This window comes from Malus sylvestris, chromosome 16, assembly GCF_916048215.2.
Source record: "Malus sylvestris chromosome 16, drMalSylv7.2, whole genome shotgun sequence".
In the NCBI taxonomy this organism is placed as follows: Eukaryota; Viridiplantae; Streptophyta; class Magnoliopsida; order Rosales; family Rosaceae; genus Malus; species Malus sylvestris.
In genome coordinates this window covers 12,014,791-12,032,320 of record NC_062275.1, presented here as the reverse complement: position 1 = coordinate 12,032,320, position 17,530 = coordinate 12,014,791, and the positions used below count along the sequence as shown (strand labels likewise).

The following is a 17,530-nucleotide window of genomic DNA, read 5'->3' as shown; positions in this document are numbered from 1 at the left end:
GTGACCATTGGATCGGCTTAAATATACATATCATTCAATTTCTTAAGTGTTATACATACAAAATAAATAAATTTAAATCTACTTAATAAATATATATATATATATATATATCAGTGAACTTGATGGGATACAAATTCTGCGAAACTAATTTTAACGATCCAACCGTCAAACTTGTTTGTATATGCTTTGAGATCACATCAGCAAAAAATTGCAAAAAAAAAAAACATTCAGATATCAAGTAACGAGACAAAACTTTTCGACGGTTATCAACGAAAAATCATGATTTAATGGTTATTTTAACTCCGATTTTGATGATTTTTTACAGCTACACTCCTTGACCCTATATGAATACAATGAATAAACTCGATCTTCAATTTAAAATATTTACACTAGTTTATACTTAATGAAAATATGAATAAATTCTTAAGTGTTAGTGAATCTATTGTTTTGATGGGATACGCATTCTACGAAACTAGTTTCAACGATCCAATCGTCAAACATGTTTATATATACTTCGAGATCGCATAGGCCAAAAATTGCAAAAAAAAAACATTCAGAGATCAAGTAACAGGACAAAACTTTTCGACGGTTATAATTGAAAAATCATGATTTAACGGTTATTTTAACTCTGATTTTGATGATTTTTTTTTACAGCTACACTCCTTGACCCTATATGAATACAATGAATTAATTCAATATTGACCCCATATGAATGCAATGAATTAATTCAATCTTCAATTTAAAATATTTACACTAGTGGATACCACAAAATCTTATGTTATACTTAATGAAAGTATAAATAAACTCTAAGTGTTAGTGAATCTATTGTTTTGATGGGATACGCATTCTACGAAACTAATTTCAATGATCCAACCGTCAAACTTATTTGTATATGCTTCAAGATCGCATACGCCAAAAATCACAAAAAATAAACATTTAGTGATCAAGTAACGGAACAAAACTTTTCAACGGTTATCAACGAAAAATCACGATTTAACAGTTATTTTAACTCTGAATTTGATGTTTTTTTACAGCTACACTCCTTGACCTTATATGAATACAATGAATGAATTTGATCTTCAATTTAAAATATTTACACTAGTGGATACCACAAAATCTTATGTTATACTTAATAAAAGTATAAATAAATTCTTAAGTGTTAGTGAATCTATTATTTTGATAGGATACGCATTCTACGAAACTAGTTTCAACGATCCAATCGTCAAACATGTTTGTATATACTTCGAGATTGTATGTGCCAAAAATTGCAAAAAACAAACATTCAGAGATCAAGTAACGTGACAAAACTTTTCGACAGTTATCAACGAAAAATCACGATTTAACGGTTATTTTAACTCCGATTTTGATGATTTTTTTAAAACTACACTCCTTGACCCTATATGAATACAATAAATGAATTCGATCTTCAATTTAAAATATTTACACTAGTAGATACCACAAAATCTTATGTTATACTTAATGAAAGTATAAATAAACTTTAAGTGTTAGTGAATCTATCGTTTTGATGGGATACGCATTCTACAAAACTAATTTCAACGATCCAATCGTCAAATTTGTTTGTATATGCTTCAAGATTGCATACTCTAAAAATCGCAAAAAACAAACATTCAAAGATCAAGTAACGGGACAAAACTTTTCGACGGTTATCAACGAAAAATCACGATTTAACGATTATTTTAACTCCGATTTTGATGATTTTTTACAACTACACTCTTTGACCCTATATGAATACAATGAATGAATTCGATCTTCAATTTAAAATATTTACACTTGTGCATACCACAAAATCTTATGTCATGATGATCGATGAAAATTGAAGATTTTGTAAAATGAATAACATGCAAGCTTTGAGTTCCATTGGCAATGTTTAAACTTTTGAGAAAGGCTTCACAACCTTGAAAACAAAAACTCTTTCATTTTGCATATCCTTGCACATTTAATATTTTGTAATAGACTAGTAGTGTATGGATGTTTGTTTATTAGGCTATTATTTTCGAGTGTAGATGTAGTACTTAAACGACAAATGTGTTTTAATGTTTTGAAGTAATATTTATGTGGTAATGTGTGGTATGTGCAAATTTAAGAAAATAAAAATTTCTTAACGGGTCATAATGGGTCGGGTCACTTTACCCGTAAGGACCCTTTAAGATAACAAGTGTGACACGACATGACCCGTTTTAAATAACAAGTGTTACGAAAATGACAGACACAACCCGTTTGTCAGGCCTAGACTTAGCCCATTCTCTCACTCTTGTTTGGCAATGGTAATTGTATTTTGGATGAGATATTAACTTTAGGCTTAATTGTAAGAATAGTTTTCGAACCTTATTCCTAGTTTAATTTTATATCACGAACTCTTATATTAGTCTCTTTAGTCTTCAAACTTAACAATGTATTTACAATTAGTCATTTTCGCTAACGTACATTTAGAGGTATATTAGAAACTTCATACCAACATTAAAATTGCATTGCCCAGTATTAACAGTTGCTAAAGTCTAACCATTTTCATTTTGCATATTTAAAGTTCAAATTTCAATTTGTTTTAAGTTTTAGACATTAATTATTACTTAATACTTTGGTCTAGTGGTATTCTTTTTAACTTATAAGTGGGAGGTCTTAGATTCGGTTCTCACCAAAAGGGAATTTGAATCACATTATTATGGCTGACCCATTGTGAGCCTTAGCTTAGTCCCCCACCCTTTATTGTAAATAATATCGTTTGTTAAAAAAGAAAATGTTTTAGATATTAATTTATAAAATTTTATTTGTTGTAAAATCGATGGTGGGTGCAGTTGAATAAATAAATAAGACACAAAATTTACAAGGTTCCTCTACAGTCATTGTGACTTAAGTACGTCTTCGGGGCAGCAGTGGTACTTTCATTATAATTTAGAATAATAGGGGTACATAAATAACTCTCTCTATTATCTCCTCTCCTCTTCTTCTCTTTTCTTTCTTCCTCTTCCGTGAGTCTCTCACTTCTTCCTCTCTTCTTCACATGCTTTTATAGAAAAAAATTATTGTAGCAACACTATTCACTTTACAAAATTTCCACAAATGAATAGTGAAAATACTGTGGATAAATAGTAACAAATTATTCATGTGAGCCATCTACATATTATTCACAACACTCTCCTTGGATGGCCACAAGTCTTCGATTGACTCGTTAAAATCTTGATCTGTTTTGGATGCTCCCTCTGATGAGTATCTTCCCCTGATCTTAAATCATTTAGTTTGATCATTGATCATTCTGCTTCAGTCTCTTAGCAAAAAGAGTTGCCGAAAGAGGTGGTTTACTTGTTGTTAACTTTCCACAGGTTTGTTCTTGAACTGGGCTAGAGGGCTTTCTGCTAGACTTGCATCAAAGGTCTGAATTTACTTCTTTTATCTGGAGCGAAATTTGATTCAAGGGTGGTGGACACTTGATCTTGAATTGGACTTGTGATTTCTTCAAGGACTTCGAGGCTTGATCTTGAATGAAATTAGACAATGAGGAGCTTCACACGGCAAGTGATCTTTGGCTTTGTCAGGGATGAATCAACACGTGTTTGTTGCGCTTGTCTCCAAATGCTTCAATGTATCATTTTCACTTGCCTTACTTGTTCCCCTTGCATAAGTGGTATTTTCCCTAGTTTCCCCCCATGCATGTGTGGCATCTTCTCTTCTGGGATTTGTCCACTGATGCAAGAGTGGAATGTAACCCTTGCATTTGGATGGTTCATCATTTCTTAGTGACTGGAGACCCAGCTCCAACAACAGTTGAAGATGACTACTCGAGAGCAATACTAGGTAAGCAATCAAGAAAGGTTCCAGGCAGTCGGTTCCTTACCGAGAGTTTGAGTGGAGGTTCCAACATATTGCTTTCTTTATCCTTGTCTTTGCAAATAAGAATAAGGACAAGGGAAATGACAGGGAGATTGCATGATATGGGATACTCTTGTTCTCGTCCCTGATGATATGAGATACTCTTGCTCTTGTGTGACTTATTTTGAAGAGGTGTTATCGGAGAGGAAGAAAACTGAGTATTTCGAGATACTTTGTTGAAGATGCATTCTCGGAGATGAGGAAAAGTTAGGTATTCTTGCATGTCTGCCTTGTTATAGAGAATAAAGGTCGACATATATAAAGATTTCCTCAATAGCAGGTAGTGGTGTGGATGTGGCTTTGTCATCCATGCTTGTCGGCAACAGTGTTGTAGTAGGAATAGTAAGATTTACACGTTTTCTACTTTATCAGAAATCTTTGACAAAGTTGCACGTGATATCTAAAAGCTGAGATTGCGTCTGAGAAATGTTGAAGAACTTTCTCTTGAAAATCTAGCTTTTTGAAATTTGAGAGCCGTACCTCTTCGATCTCTGAACAAGTGGCTCTGTTGCCTCTTCTTTTATAGAGACATCAATTGTATTCAAAAGTATGCTTAGAAAGTTGCAGCCTGTAGAAATTTTCTCCTTTTTGCACTTCTGAGATTTTATTTGACCTTATTTTTCCTTCATCATTTCTGAAAAATGGCTTGCCCATCTAACATTTGCTTAGATTTGAGTCTTAGGACTAATACAGGCAAGCCGCATCAGGATAATATATGGTGCCCGTCTTTCTTATCTTCAAATGGTCCTCTTACGGTTAGGGACTCTCTGATGAAGAATGACATAATCGCTACAGTGGTAGCTAGGAATCTTCTCACTCTCAAGGATAACAGAATCCCTTCAAACCGGTCTGATGAGGCAGCCGTTCAAGACTCATTGGCTCTCAGTATTCAGTGTGCGAACTCTGTTTCTAATATGGGTCAACGCCTACTTGCACAAACTCATCAAGTTGAATCATTAATGGTTGAAGTGGCAAGTCTTAAACAAGATATTAGAGGGCTCAAGCACGAGAATATAGTGTTACACATGCTCGCAAATAATTACTCAACAAGCATGAAAAGAAAGCTTGACTAGCTACTAGAATCTAAAGGTCGGACTCAAAATGACAATCAGGGGTTCAAGTCTTTATTCCAAAGACATTCATTGTCTCAACCGTTTGGAGTTTCACCAAGTACTGAAGCTTTACATGAGCAACCTTTGTGAAGGCTCCCTCATGTTTTCATGTGTATGTAATGTCTGTAATTTCTCAACGATATCAATAGATAAGCTTTATTTTATTCAATGTATTGTGTCAAATACAATAAAGCATATACTTCACTAAAATGTGGTACTTCTGGACCAAATCAATTCATCTTCTCCCTCACGAGGATGAATGATTTTTCTTAGTGTCTAAATATTAATAACCACTTGAGTGTTCAACTCATGATCTTCAATCCATATGATTCTTTAATATCATAAACATCATGAATAAGATTCGTGTTGGTAGATTATTCGATCTGCAGCTCGAAACAATATTTTTCTCAACACCTTATAATATTTCTTGACTCTTTAGGAGTCTCAATTTAATATCATCAACTCTTGCAAGAGATTTTAGTATGTTGCAACAATACCATAATGATAGTACTCATTAAGGCAATTTATACCATCCATTGGTATTAAGTACATAATTTATGTTTTACCTTTCTGGGGCTTACTTCAAGCAATTTGAATCATTCAGGGATTTTTTACACTTCATGACACCTTTTCCTTTGGAGTTTATACAGAGCAATTTGCTCCCATGTATACTTGAGGGATTTACTTATGGAGATATGATGTGTGTGACTCACAACCCTTCGTATATAATTCTCCATTCATATGAACTCGTTTACAACCTTGTATCATTTCATGTGAGTGTATTTCACTGTATTACAAATGCCCAATGTAACCTCCTTGGTTCAACACCTTTTGGCTATTTGTATTATATTTAAATATATAGATCCATTTTTCCACATTCTTATAAAATTGTAATGGAATTGCCTTTCTTCATTTTGGCCAATTATTTTGTTGACGAAAAAGAACGAGACTCAATATCAACGAGACTCAATATCAACGAGACTCAATATCAACACAGCTCATTGATGAATTTAGTAGCTACTTGTAAAAACCAAAATTACCATTGGTTATCATCAATCTATGATCCTGTATTCTCATGTGCATGCGCATGCATAAAAGCTTTTTATTTCTTTGTATATCCATTGCCTCTTCAAGGGCATTACATTATCTCTTCCATGATAGTTGTATTTTAGAGAATGCAGATCATAACCTCTTCTTAAGCGTGTTATAGAGTTTGGATTTTAATCTCTACTTCTGGGAGTTGAGTCATTGGAACCTATATGTCTATCATGTTTCATGCATGAGACATCAATATTCCCATGTCCGTGGATTGTCCTTTATGGGACGTGTATCCATGCGGTGACTGTCATATTTCTGGCATGCAACAGTTATGCTTCTGGCATTCATATGAACTCGTTTACAACCTTGTGTCATATCATATGAGTGTATTTCACTGTATTACAAATGCCCAATGTAACCTCCTTGGTTCAACACCTTTTGGCTATTTGTATTATATTCAAATATATAGGTCCATTTTTCCACGTTCTTACAAAATTGTAATGGAATTGCCTTTCTCCATTTTGACCAATTATTTTGTTAACGAAAAAGAACGAGACTCAATATCAACACAGCTTATTGATGAATTTAGTAGCTACTTGTAAAAACCAAAATTACCATTGGTTATTATCAATCTATGATCCTGTATTCTCATGTGCATGTGCATGCATAAAAGTTTTTTATTTCTTTGGATATCCATTGCCTCTTCAAGGGCATTACACTATCTCTTCCATGATAGTCGTATTTTAGAGAATGCTGATCATAACCTCTTCTTGAGCGTTATAGAGCTTGGATTTTAATCTCTACTTCTGGGAGTTGAGTCATTGGAACCTATATGTCTATCATGTTTCATGCATGAGACATCAATATTCCCATGTCTGTGGATTGTCCTTTATGGGACGTGTATCCATGCGGTGACTGTCATATTTCTGGCATGCAACAGTTATGCTTCTGGCATTCATATGAACTCGTTTACAACCTTGTGTCATATCATGTGAGTGTATTTCACTGTATTACAAATGCCCAATGTAACCTCCTTGGTTCAACACCTTTTGGCTATTTGTATTATATCCAAATATATATGTCCATTTTTCCATGTTCTTACAAAATTGTAATGGAATTGCCTTTCTCCATTTTGACCAATTATTTTGTTAACAAAAAAGAACGGGACTCAATATCAACACAGCTTATTGATGAATTTAGTAGCTACTTGTAAAAACCAAAATTATCATTGGTTATTATCAATCTATGATCCCGTATTCTCATGTGCATGCGCATGCATAAAAGTTTTTTATTTCTTTGGATATCCATTACCTCTTCAAGGGCATTACACTATCTATTCCATGATAATCGTATTTTAGAGAATGCGGATCATAACCTCTTCTTGAGCGTTATAGAGCTTGGATTTTAATCTCTACTTCTGGGAGTTGAGTCATTGGAACTTATATGTCTATCATGTTTCATGCATGAGACATCAATATTCCCATGTCTGTGGATTGTCCTTTATGGGACGTGTATCCATGCGGTGACTGTCATGCTTCTGGCATGCAACAGTTATGCTTCGGGAATGCAATAGTTTCGGAGTGCCATATTCTTCCTTTTTCAAATGACTAAACCTTTTGAGTCTAAAGGTCTGCCACGCTTCAGGCATGCAACAGAGAAATCATTTACTGCCTCACTATATTGTCGAACAGGGACATTAATTCTTGTTGGCACATTTGCAACAAGTATATGTGATTTCATCACTTTCTTGCATCATTAAATGCATCTGGCATTTGATTGATATATCGTTACATCATTAAATTATTTTGTCTTCGTTTTCATGTTGATTGCTTCATGAATCAAAATAAGACAAATTCTCTTCGTTCTTCTGGAACAGTCGTTTCTCATCATTCTTCTGGAATGATATTTCCTCATCATTCTTCTGGAACGATGTTATTTTCTCCCCCTAACGGCGGGAAAATTGTCTTATCAAAATGACAGTTTGCAAACCATTCGGTAAACATATCCCCAGTAAAGGGTTCTAAATATTGAATGATAGATGATGAATCAAATCTAACATAAATTCCCAGTTTGTATTGATGTCTTATATTAGTACGTTATGACAGTGCAATAGGCACATAGATAACATAACCAAAAACTTGTAAATGTGTAATGTTTGACTAGTGCCTAAACACGAGTTATATTGAGAAATATTGATGGTTGGCAACTGGTCTCAACCAAACTTAATGATGCATCATGTAAAATGACATGTCCCCATGTAGAAAATTAGCAATTTCGTTTTCATGAGCAGAGCGCGGGTAATCAATTTCATCCATTTAATAAATGATTCAACTAAACCATTTTGAGTATGGACATAAGGAACTTCTAGTCCTTATTTAATAATATGTAGACTGAAACTCTTATCACTTTTATTACAATTAAGTTAAGGCACTGCGACACTTCAAACTTACGGTACTCATCAAGGAACTTTATGTCTTGATCTTGAGGATCAATGGACTTCATGCTCGATCTTTTTGTATGATAGAACTTCGAGTCCAATCATTTTTATATGATGAGGATCAAGAAACTGCAGGCTCTTATCTAATCAAGGAACTTCGGGTCCTTGTTATACTCATCGAAACAAAAGATAAGTACAATAAATAAATTAAAGCAATAGGCGGTAATTCGAGCCATAGTAAATAAATTGCATTTAAGTAAATAAAGCTTGTGATAAGAGCTTTAATTCAGCACCATTCGCATAAATCAAAACTTAAAGCAGTAGGCAGTAAAACCGTCCATGATAAATAAATTGCTTTAAAGTAAATAGAACTTATGAAAGGGTTTTAAACCAACACCAATTCACATAAATAACAAGTATCAGACCCCATTTTGTTTATTATTTTTCCTTCTTTTGTCAACACTTATTCAAACCTTTATTTTTTTGTCTTTCCTTCTGCAGCATGGTGCCATGCACCAACCCAAAGCTCTTGTCTTTAATTCATATTTTGACCAAATGGTGTCGTGCACCATTCAAATCCCTTTATATTTTAATTTCATATGTGCCTTACCATTCCATCAATCCCCATTTTCTATTATTTTTCTTCCTTCTCTGTCTCTGCTAGTCTCAAAACGCAGGGCCAATTGGGTTGTTGTGGATGTTGCCCAAATTCAATTCAATCCAAAAGGGCTACCAAAGACTGACATTGTTCTTGCATGACCCAGAGAACATGGCATCGTGAAGCAAGAACCTCCATACAAAGACATAGATGACAGCGGGGTTGATGGAGGCACAAGAGAATGAGGCCTATGTGGAGTCAGTCCTGCCATCACTATCTCAGACAACCGATTATTCATGGGAGTTCTCGAGATCCGTCGAAAACGACGCGATATAGGTTTCCAAGTCTGATGAGATTCTTCTGGATATCTGGAAACCAGTTGTCAAGTACGAGTTTTCTCATCTCGTGACGACTGCAGGTCGTTGTAAATTTCAATTCTCATTGGAATTCGGTGGGGCGCTTCAGGCGCGGTGGAAGAGACAGAAAATGGACATACCTTTTATTCTGTGAGATTTTGGCTAGCAGAGGTGAAAGGTAAGTAATGCTTCACCAGATTTATGGTGTTGTGCTTTCCACTGACATGAGAGCTTCTCGTGCTGATAACGTGTTGTAAAATCGATGGTGGGTGTAATGGAATAAATAAACAAGACACAAAATTGACGAGGTTCCTCTACAGTCAGTGTGACTGGAGTACATTCTCGGGACAGCAGTGATACTTTCATTATAATTTAGAATAATAGGGGTACAGAAATAACTGTCTCTATTATCTCTCATCTTCCTCTCTTTTCTTTCTTCCTCTTCTGTGAGTCTCTCACTTCTTCCTCTCTTCTTCACATGTTTTTATAGGAAAAAGTTACTGTAGCAACACTATTCACTGTACAAAATTTCCACAAATGAATAGTGAAAATACTGTGCATAAATAGTAACAAACTATTCATGTGGGCCATCCACATATTATTCATAACATTATTTTATTTTTTAGTTTTTTCTATTGTTTTTTGAAGTTTTAAGTTAAAGTTTCTACTATACGCCTAAATTTAAGGAAAAATACGCGACGTTAGTGAAAGAACCAATTGAACAATACATTGTTAAATTAGTGGACTAAAGAAACTAATATGAGAGTTCAAAGTCTAAAATTAAACTAAGGGTAAAGTTCAAGAATCATTGCTACAATTAAGTCTTAACCTTAAAAGTATATATTTTTAGTTATAAAGAATAGATAATTGTGAATATAATTGTCATCATTTCATGTTGTGTTTAGTAACAACCAATGAATGAAAAGATACATCGTTCTCACATCGGCTATGGGCGTTGCATACCTGAAAAATTTGGTATGGGATAAACTAAGAGAGAGATTGTTTATCTCTTACACTTACCGGTTCATCACTACTCAGACTTCAAGCAACAAAAAATGCCATAAATAAGATTTGTTTTGCTTCACAAACAATTCTTTGTAGATTGATTTACATTAGTATTAAGCTAAAGTAAAAATTAGAATCCTCTACGATTTTTCTATATCATTTAGATTAAACATCTGTGCCTTTTTAAAATTTGATTAAAGTGTTTTGACCAATAACCACCTCAAGCTAAATTACATGTCATTATTATATTTTTTAAAATTAAAATAATTTTGAATTTATCTTTTTGTCTGCATGATGCACTTTTCCTTATTTAGTGGAGATATTAGTAATTAAACTATATATTCTCTTATTCCATATATGTTTTTTCGATCACAGTTTTTTTTTGGTTATGCAAATATTTAATATTATTTATTTTTCCAAGTGGTTTTTTTTTTCAAATAGTTGGTGATCAACATAAAAGCTCTGTGTAATTTTTTCAATTTTTTTTTGTGAAATTATATTTTTTTGCTGTTTTTTTAAGTATAGTTGTTGATGAATTATTATTAGGTACAATACATTACATATATATATATATATATATATATTATATGTGCATACGTTTGAATTTACAAAAATTATTAATTGGTACGTTTATGACACCTCGACCCTAAAATCAGAGCGTGCTGGCCGTCACGTGGGCGTGACGTAACCAAAAGTGCGACGCGGAAGCAAAAAGGTAAAAGAAATACGAATGAATAAAAACCAACTACTAGCAATAATATCCAACTAACATGCTAGAGTGAGTTTAAGTGTGAAACACACATAATCAGAACATAAGTACTAGGTGCAGTCAAGTGGGACCATTACTAAATTACAATACCTGAAGGTGAATCCTACATATAAGTAGTCTGTCAGAACGCCGTGGAAATCTTCGTGAGTCACCAACACTGCTAACTAGAACCTGGAGGGGCGCAAAACAAGATTGAGTGGGTCAGTAAAACAAAGCTTTTCGAAAATATTTCAATTAATAACACTTCTAACCCCTCGCTGTAAAACCTATATACTTTCCCAGAAAATAGTATATATATAACCATAAATAACAGCAAAACTCAAATCACAAGTCTTTAACACTTTTCAGGAAAAATATGCCATGCTATGCTTAAAAACATAATAAGGATGCATCAATATAACAGGTGAAATAAGGAATCAACCAGAGACCCTACAGGTGTCCTGTACGGCTAATTTTATAGCTCAATATTCAATCCAGCCGGAGTCACCAACTGTGACATGTACGTCCCTACTCTGCACATAAATCGGAACTATCTAAAGTAGTCTGTACGACAAGAATGGTGTAAGAATACGCTCTAGTGCTTCTCTTATCAACAGTTGTATAATAATCTAAGGTCACCTACAAGTCGGAACCACCTCTTATGGTCTGTACGACATGTCGGAACCACCTCTAATGGTCTGTACGACATGCACCTACTTGGATCCAAGGTGAGCATGTGGTGCGAGGTGAATAATATAAGCACTAACACCGGGGGTGCAGGTTATGAGCTCTCAACATAAATCACATCAAACAATAAATCACATGAACAACATAAAACTCACCTGATACTCACCTGTGTGTCCACAGCACCATTTAACATATATGCATCAAATACTAACTCATATATTTCATATAATATATATGCATGGCATTTTAAAACATACTATCATTTAAATTCAAATTCTGGGAAAAATCAGTAGTATATAGGTATATACAGAAAATAACTGCCCACTCACTGGTATGTCGAAGGGTCGTAACCCCCGTGACATCCTTGAATGCGCTCGTCCTCATGATAGGTCTCACCTATATGCGAAACAACTATAAAAACGTTATTTTAAAGCACATAACCAACAATACGTAATAACTTCTCATACGATGCTCAATTTGGGTATATGAATATACCACAGTGACCTACTCGACGTCACGATCGTCGAGATATTTTTAGAATAATTTTTCAACACCGCACGCGCCCCCACGTGCCAGGAGAGGGACGATGCTATGCGCCCCCACGCGCGTCATCCCCTACCTCTAGACGCCGGACTGGTTTCGCCAGCGACGGAAAAGTCGCCGGTTTCTGGGTTATTTTCAAATCACCATAACTCACTCATTTCTTCACTATTTTCAACGCTCTTTATATCAAAATGAAGATCTCGACGAGGTAAACAAATCCATACCTGCTTCGACCCCTAACTCGTCGGGGATTCATCGGAAAAAGTCTCGAAAGTTCCGGCCAAATTTGAAAAGCTTCGTTCTCAGTCCTCCGACGTTCAAATTCTACCAACGAAGTACCTCGAAGCTCGTGAGAACCTCCTTAAGCTCATTGTGAGCTTGAAATTCCCTGAAACACAATGTTTTATGTGTGAAGGAACAGTGCACATTTTCGGGGTTCGGGTTTCACGATGATTTCGAAGGTCTTAAGTTCCAAAATTAGTATCTTTAAACTCAGGGACTCAAGATGAGTTTGATTCTTACCTTAGAACCTTCGATCTGTGCCTAAATGTTCGCGGGTGAGAGTGTCCTTACAAGTTTGAAGGGAGAGAGAGTGAAACTAAGAGGGAATAGAGAGATACAGGATAGGAGAGAGAGAGAGAGGGTGATAGGGATTTGTGTGGTTCTCTTAAGTCCCTAACCACACAAAATGCATACAATTTTTAGTCCAACTTAATTTTCCAAAAACTTAGGAAGGTATGTATTATTCAAATAAACATGTTACACATACCTTAGCAACCTTTAAGGGCAATTCCGTCAATTCACATCCACGATAAATGAAATTTCGGGACGGGCTGTGACATTTATTTGCAATTTTGGTACTTTTGTTTTTATACATATTGTTAATATTGGTACATTATTTTTATTTTGGTACATTTTATTTTGTACACATTGTGTATTGGTACGTTTATATTATTCTCAATCATATTTTCTCTTAACGTACTAAAAGAGAAACTTATTTCGGTACGTTTGATTTTGTGGGATTTGAAAATATTTTAAACTATTCTGGAAAGAAAATATCTTAAATCGTAGATAATTATTGCTAAATTGTAGCATTATTGTGAAAATAAATTGAATCTAATCATTTTTTTTTTACAATTATCTCTAACGGATGAGAGGGTAATTAAAGGGCTAGATTATAGGAAATTTTTTTACAATATAATGTGTATATAGCACCAAAATTATGACGACAAAAAAAAGTTTAATCATATCACTAAAAGGTATGGATGTTTGATCTAAAAAATTCAAAACTGAGGCGCCTATATCAAAAAATTCCTAAGCTAAATCGAATTCAAGGGTTAAACGAGACTCATTTAGTTGGAGAACTAAGACTCAGTATATAAGCTACTCAGTATTATGGTCCAATAGTATTCATCTTCACTTGTAAATGAGAGGTCTTATGTTCGAATCTCGTGGATGGTGAATTCGATACCAAATTAGATTGCCATTGATGACTTAACCAACCCCTTAGTGGTAAAATATATCATTGTACTAAAAAATAAACTAAGTATATAAATTTGGGAGTAAAGCAGTTGTTATAAGCTCTCTAGAACATTTATAGAAATATAGAAGACAAATTGAGTATGACGACTTTTTTAATGATTTTGGTATTTATTTTGCAGTCATTCCTATAGATTATTAACATATGCTTGCAGATTAAGTTGTTCATGCTTCTTCTTCTTCTTAAGTAACACTGCGGACAGAAGACTTGAAACTCCTCTGCAAAAGGTCGACGACGCCAAGGTTGAGGTCAGAAGTCATGTTTGGAAGTATCGACGACGGCAAAGTTGACATCCGCCATGGCCCTGTGTTTTGGACCCTCTCTAGGGAACTTGTACAACTCACTAAGTCCATCAGGAGAGATCTCTGGAGGAACCTTTGGCCTGTCAATAGCATTATTCGAACCCACCGTTCGTTTTTTCCTTGTTTGAGTGCTATTTTAATTAATCTAATCTAAACTAAGGGAGGGGGTTTCGAACTTAGGTGTAGAGGAGAGCGCACTGCTCTATCCAACTTGTCTACACAATATGTGATCTTACCGTATAATTTCCTCAACTCATGCCAGAGCCAGGGTGTCCACTGTCCAGATACAGCCAGTCAGGAGGAATTTCGAACGAGCAGGAGCTGAATTCCTTGATCAAGAAGTGCAAATAGAAGCCCCATACATTGTGAGCTGCAAATAAAACTCTCTCCTGGTAGTTGCCGGCTTCTGATGTATTAAAAAGAATCGGAATCAACTCCCACCATCCTACACAATAAATTCTAATCAGTTATTGCTGCCAATTCTTCTTGATGCAGAATGTAAAACTGCCGCAAGTAACCTAACGTATAATGAGTGGCTCCACTACTAATTGTGTCGACGCCTTTTGCATAAAACCGCTATTAGCCGCAGATTAAAATTCTCAAGAGGAAACTAGAAGGAGGTGAAAGAATAACAAACCTCGGGACATCTGAATGTGTCACCATGTCAGTTGTTATACCGTGGATGCTAGAATTTGGAACATGTTATTGAGGGTTCATCAGGGTTTGGAAGCAACTGTTAGCGTGATTTCAGTAACATGTCCTATCTTTCTACAATCCAGTGGTTTCAAGATCCAGAACAAATATTTTCACAAGAACATCCAAAACTCCGTAGTCCAAAATCTTGGTTGAGCATCGGAGTATTGTATGCTTCTGAAGCATTTCAAAGGTGATTTGCTTAGAGTAGCTAGTGTTGATCTTCCCAAAGATGCTAATCGAGAGAAGGTGATTGGACTCCAATTAGGTACTTGCAAGTTGGAATAGCACATGAGCATGCCCTCATTTCTCCTCAGCGACTTGGAATAGCACATGGAGCATGCCCTCATTTCTCCTCAGCGACTGGAAAATATAATTTAACAAACCATAAGATTTGTAGCCATTTCGAAGGGACTTGGCAGTTAACAGAGGTTGAATAATTCAACTTTCTAACAAGAACCGAAATACCAGTGGCATTTTTGAGTTACTTAAATCAAGCAAATTCAATCCTGAATGTCTTTTGTGGCTACCAACAATGCCACAGTGTTCATGCTCAAAATTAATGTGGGTTAGGTCAGTTTGACAGTCATCCAGTCCCTTTGCACCCAAATCGAAATCCTCTGTCCCCAGGGCCGTCCCTTTGCGCTCGAGTTAAAATCCCCTATCCCCGTCCCTAGGTCAAGCTTCTTCCTTCAAGTTTAGTGTTTTGGACTCCAGCATATGACCCAATTTTATGTATTGTTTTTAGTTTAATTTTTAGAAAACTTCATTTTAATCCTTGGCAAAGATGACCTTTTGATTAAAACCATGAGTAAGATCAAAATCTAATTTTAGTCCCTTGATGCATTAATAACCTCATTTATTAATTATATTTTGATTTTTTAATTATTTATCTCTTTCTTTCTAATTTTTAATGTATTAATTTTATTTCATTATAATTTTTATTTTCATTTCATTCATCGTAATATATTTTGTTGTGAACATTTAGATAAACTAATTTTTGTTATACAATATATTTTGATGTACTTTATCTTCTTCATTTAGGTATATTAAATTCATTATAATACATTTCGGTGCATACGTTTGGGTACACACATTTCGGTACATATATTTCGATACAAATATTTAGGTACATTAATTCAATATAATACATTTTCGGTACTAACATTTCGGTACACACATTTAGGTACATTAATTTAATATTAATACATTTCGGTGCATATATTTAGGTACATACATTTCGGTACTAACATTTAGGTACATTAATTGAGTCTTTCAAATTTGAAGAATGTTAAATAAAATTAATAAATTAAAAAACTCTTTTTTGGTCAAAAAATAAATTAAAATTTGTGTATTAATAAATTTAAATATTTAATGGGTGACATTAACATTAATTATTTTGAATTAAGGACACATTAGGGACTAAAATCAATATTTAATCTAACACCAGATTTTTTTTAAATTTTAATCTTCTTGAAGGATTAAAGTTCAAAACCCCCTTTAATTTTCCTGTTTTAAAAAATAAGCACATACCATTTACACTAAAGAGGGGTCCATGCCATTTTAGGAATCTGCAATGCCAGCCTGATCTTCTTTTATTCATCAAGACAAACAAAACAAACCCTTAACAACAAAAAGGAACACCTTTCACGTGTAATTATTTTTTGCTTAGCTTCTTCTCGAAAGAAGTATGAACCCTAGCCTTCACCATCATTCATTTGAAATTCTCCTTCTCTCACTTCCTCTTGGTCTCTTTCTTTTTCAAATTCTAGGTCTCTCTATACTAGTGAAGGGGCGAATCAAAATATATGATTAGATTTAAAAGATTGCAATAAAAAACTATGAGTTTAATCTTTTTTAATTTGGTAAACTTGAATTTATATTTCATTGTTGTAGATATATTATGTTTGATGTGTTACTTTTTTGTTCTGGTAAAGATGTTCATAAATGATAATATGATAATATATATAAGAATTAATTATAAATGAGTTTTTATCACAAATGGTCTCTGAAATTCACATTCACCATCAAAATGGTCCTTCAAATTGAAACTTAATCAATGTAGTCCCTGAAAATAGATGCCGCAAATCAATGTGGTCTTTCCGTAATAATTATGTTAAAATTTCCGTTAAGTGTTGATGTGGCATATAAATGAGCCCACAAGATTTACAGGTTTTTTTATCACAAATGGTCCCTGAAATTGAATCACACCAACAAGATGGTCCTTGAAATTGACCCACGCCATCAAGATGGTCCCTAAAATTGAAAATTCAATGAATCTACTCCTTGAAAATAGTTATCGTAAATCAATATGATCATTCTGCCACAATTTTGTAATTTTTTTTATTATGTGCTTATGTGGGTTTAATAATTAATCTAAAAAGTTGTCTAAATACCTTTTTGCACAATGAAATTGTCAAAGGCACAAGGCTTAACCAAGGCCTAAGATGGGATTTGGAAATAGTTTTCAACCAATAATAGACACACCTCGGTTATAACCTCATTATCTCAAGAGAGACCTCGCCATTCTTTGAGTCACTAGACCACCAAGGAAGCGTCGAACAAGCTCTCCAAGATTAAGGTTGT

The 17,530-nt window shown here is 34.4% G+C and overlaps 1 pseudogene; it reads right to left on the bottom strand.

Annotated features, from left to right (window-relative positions):
• Positions 1 to 14,113: 14,113 nt before the first annotated feature.
• LOC126609115 (exonuclease DPD1, chloroplastic/mitochondrial-like) lies at positions 14,114 to 15,297 on the bottom strand (annotated as a pseudogene).
• Between the last annotated feature and the right edge of the window lie 2,233 nt (positions 15,298 to 17,530).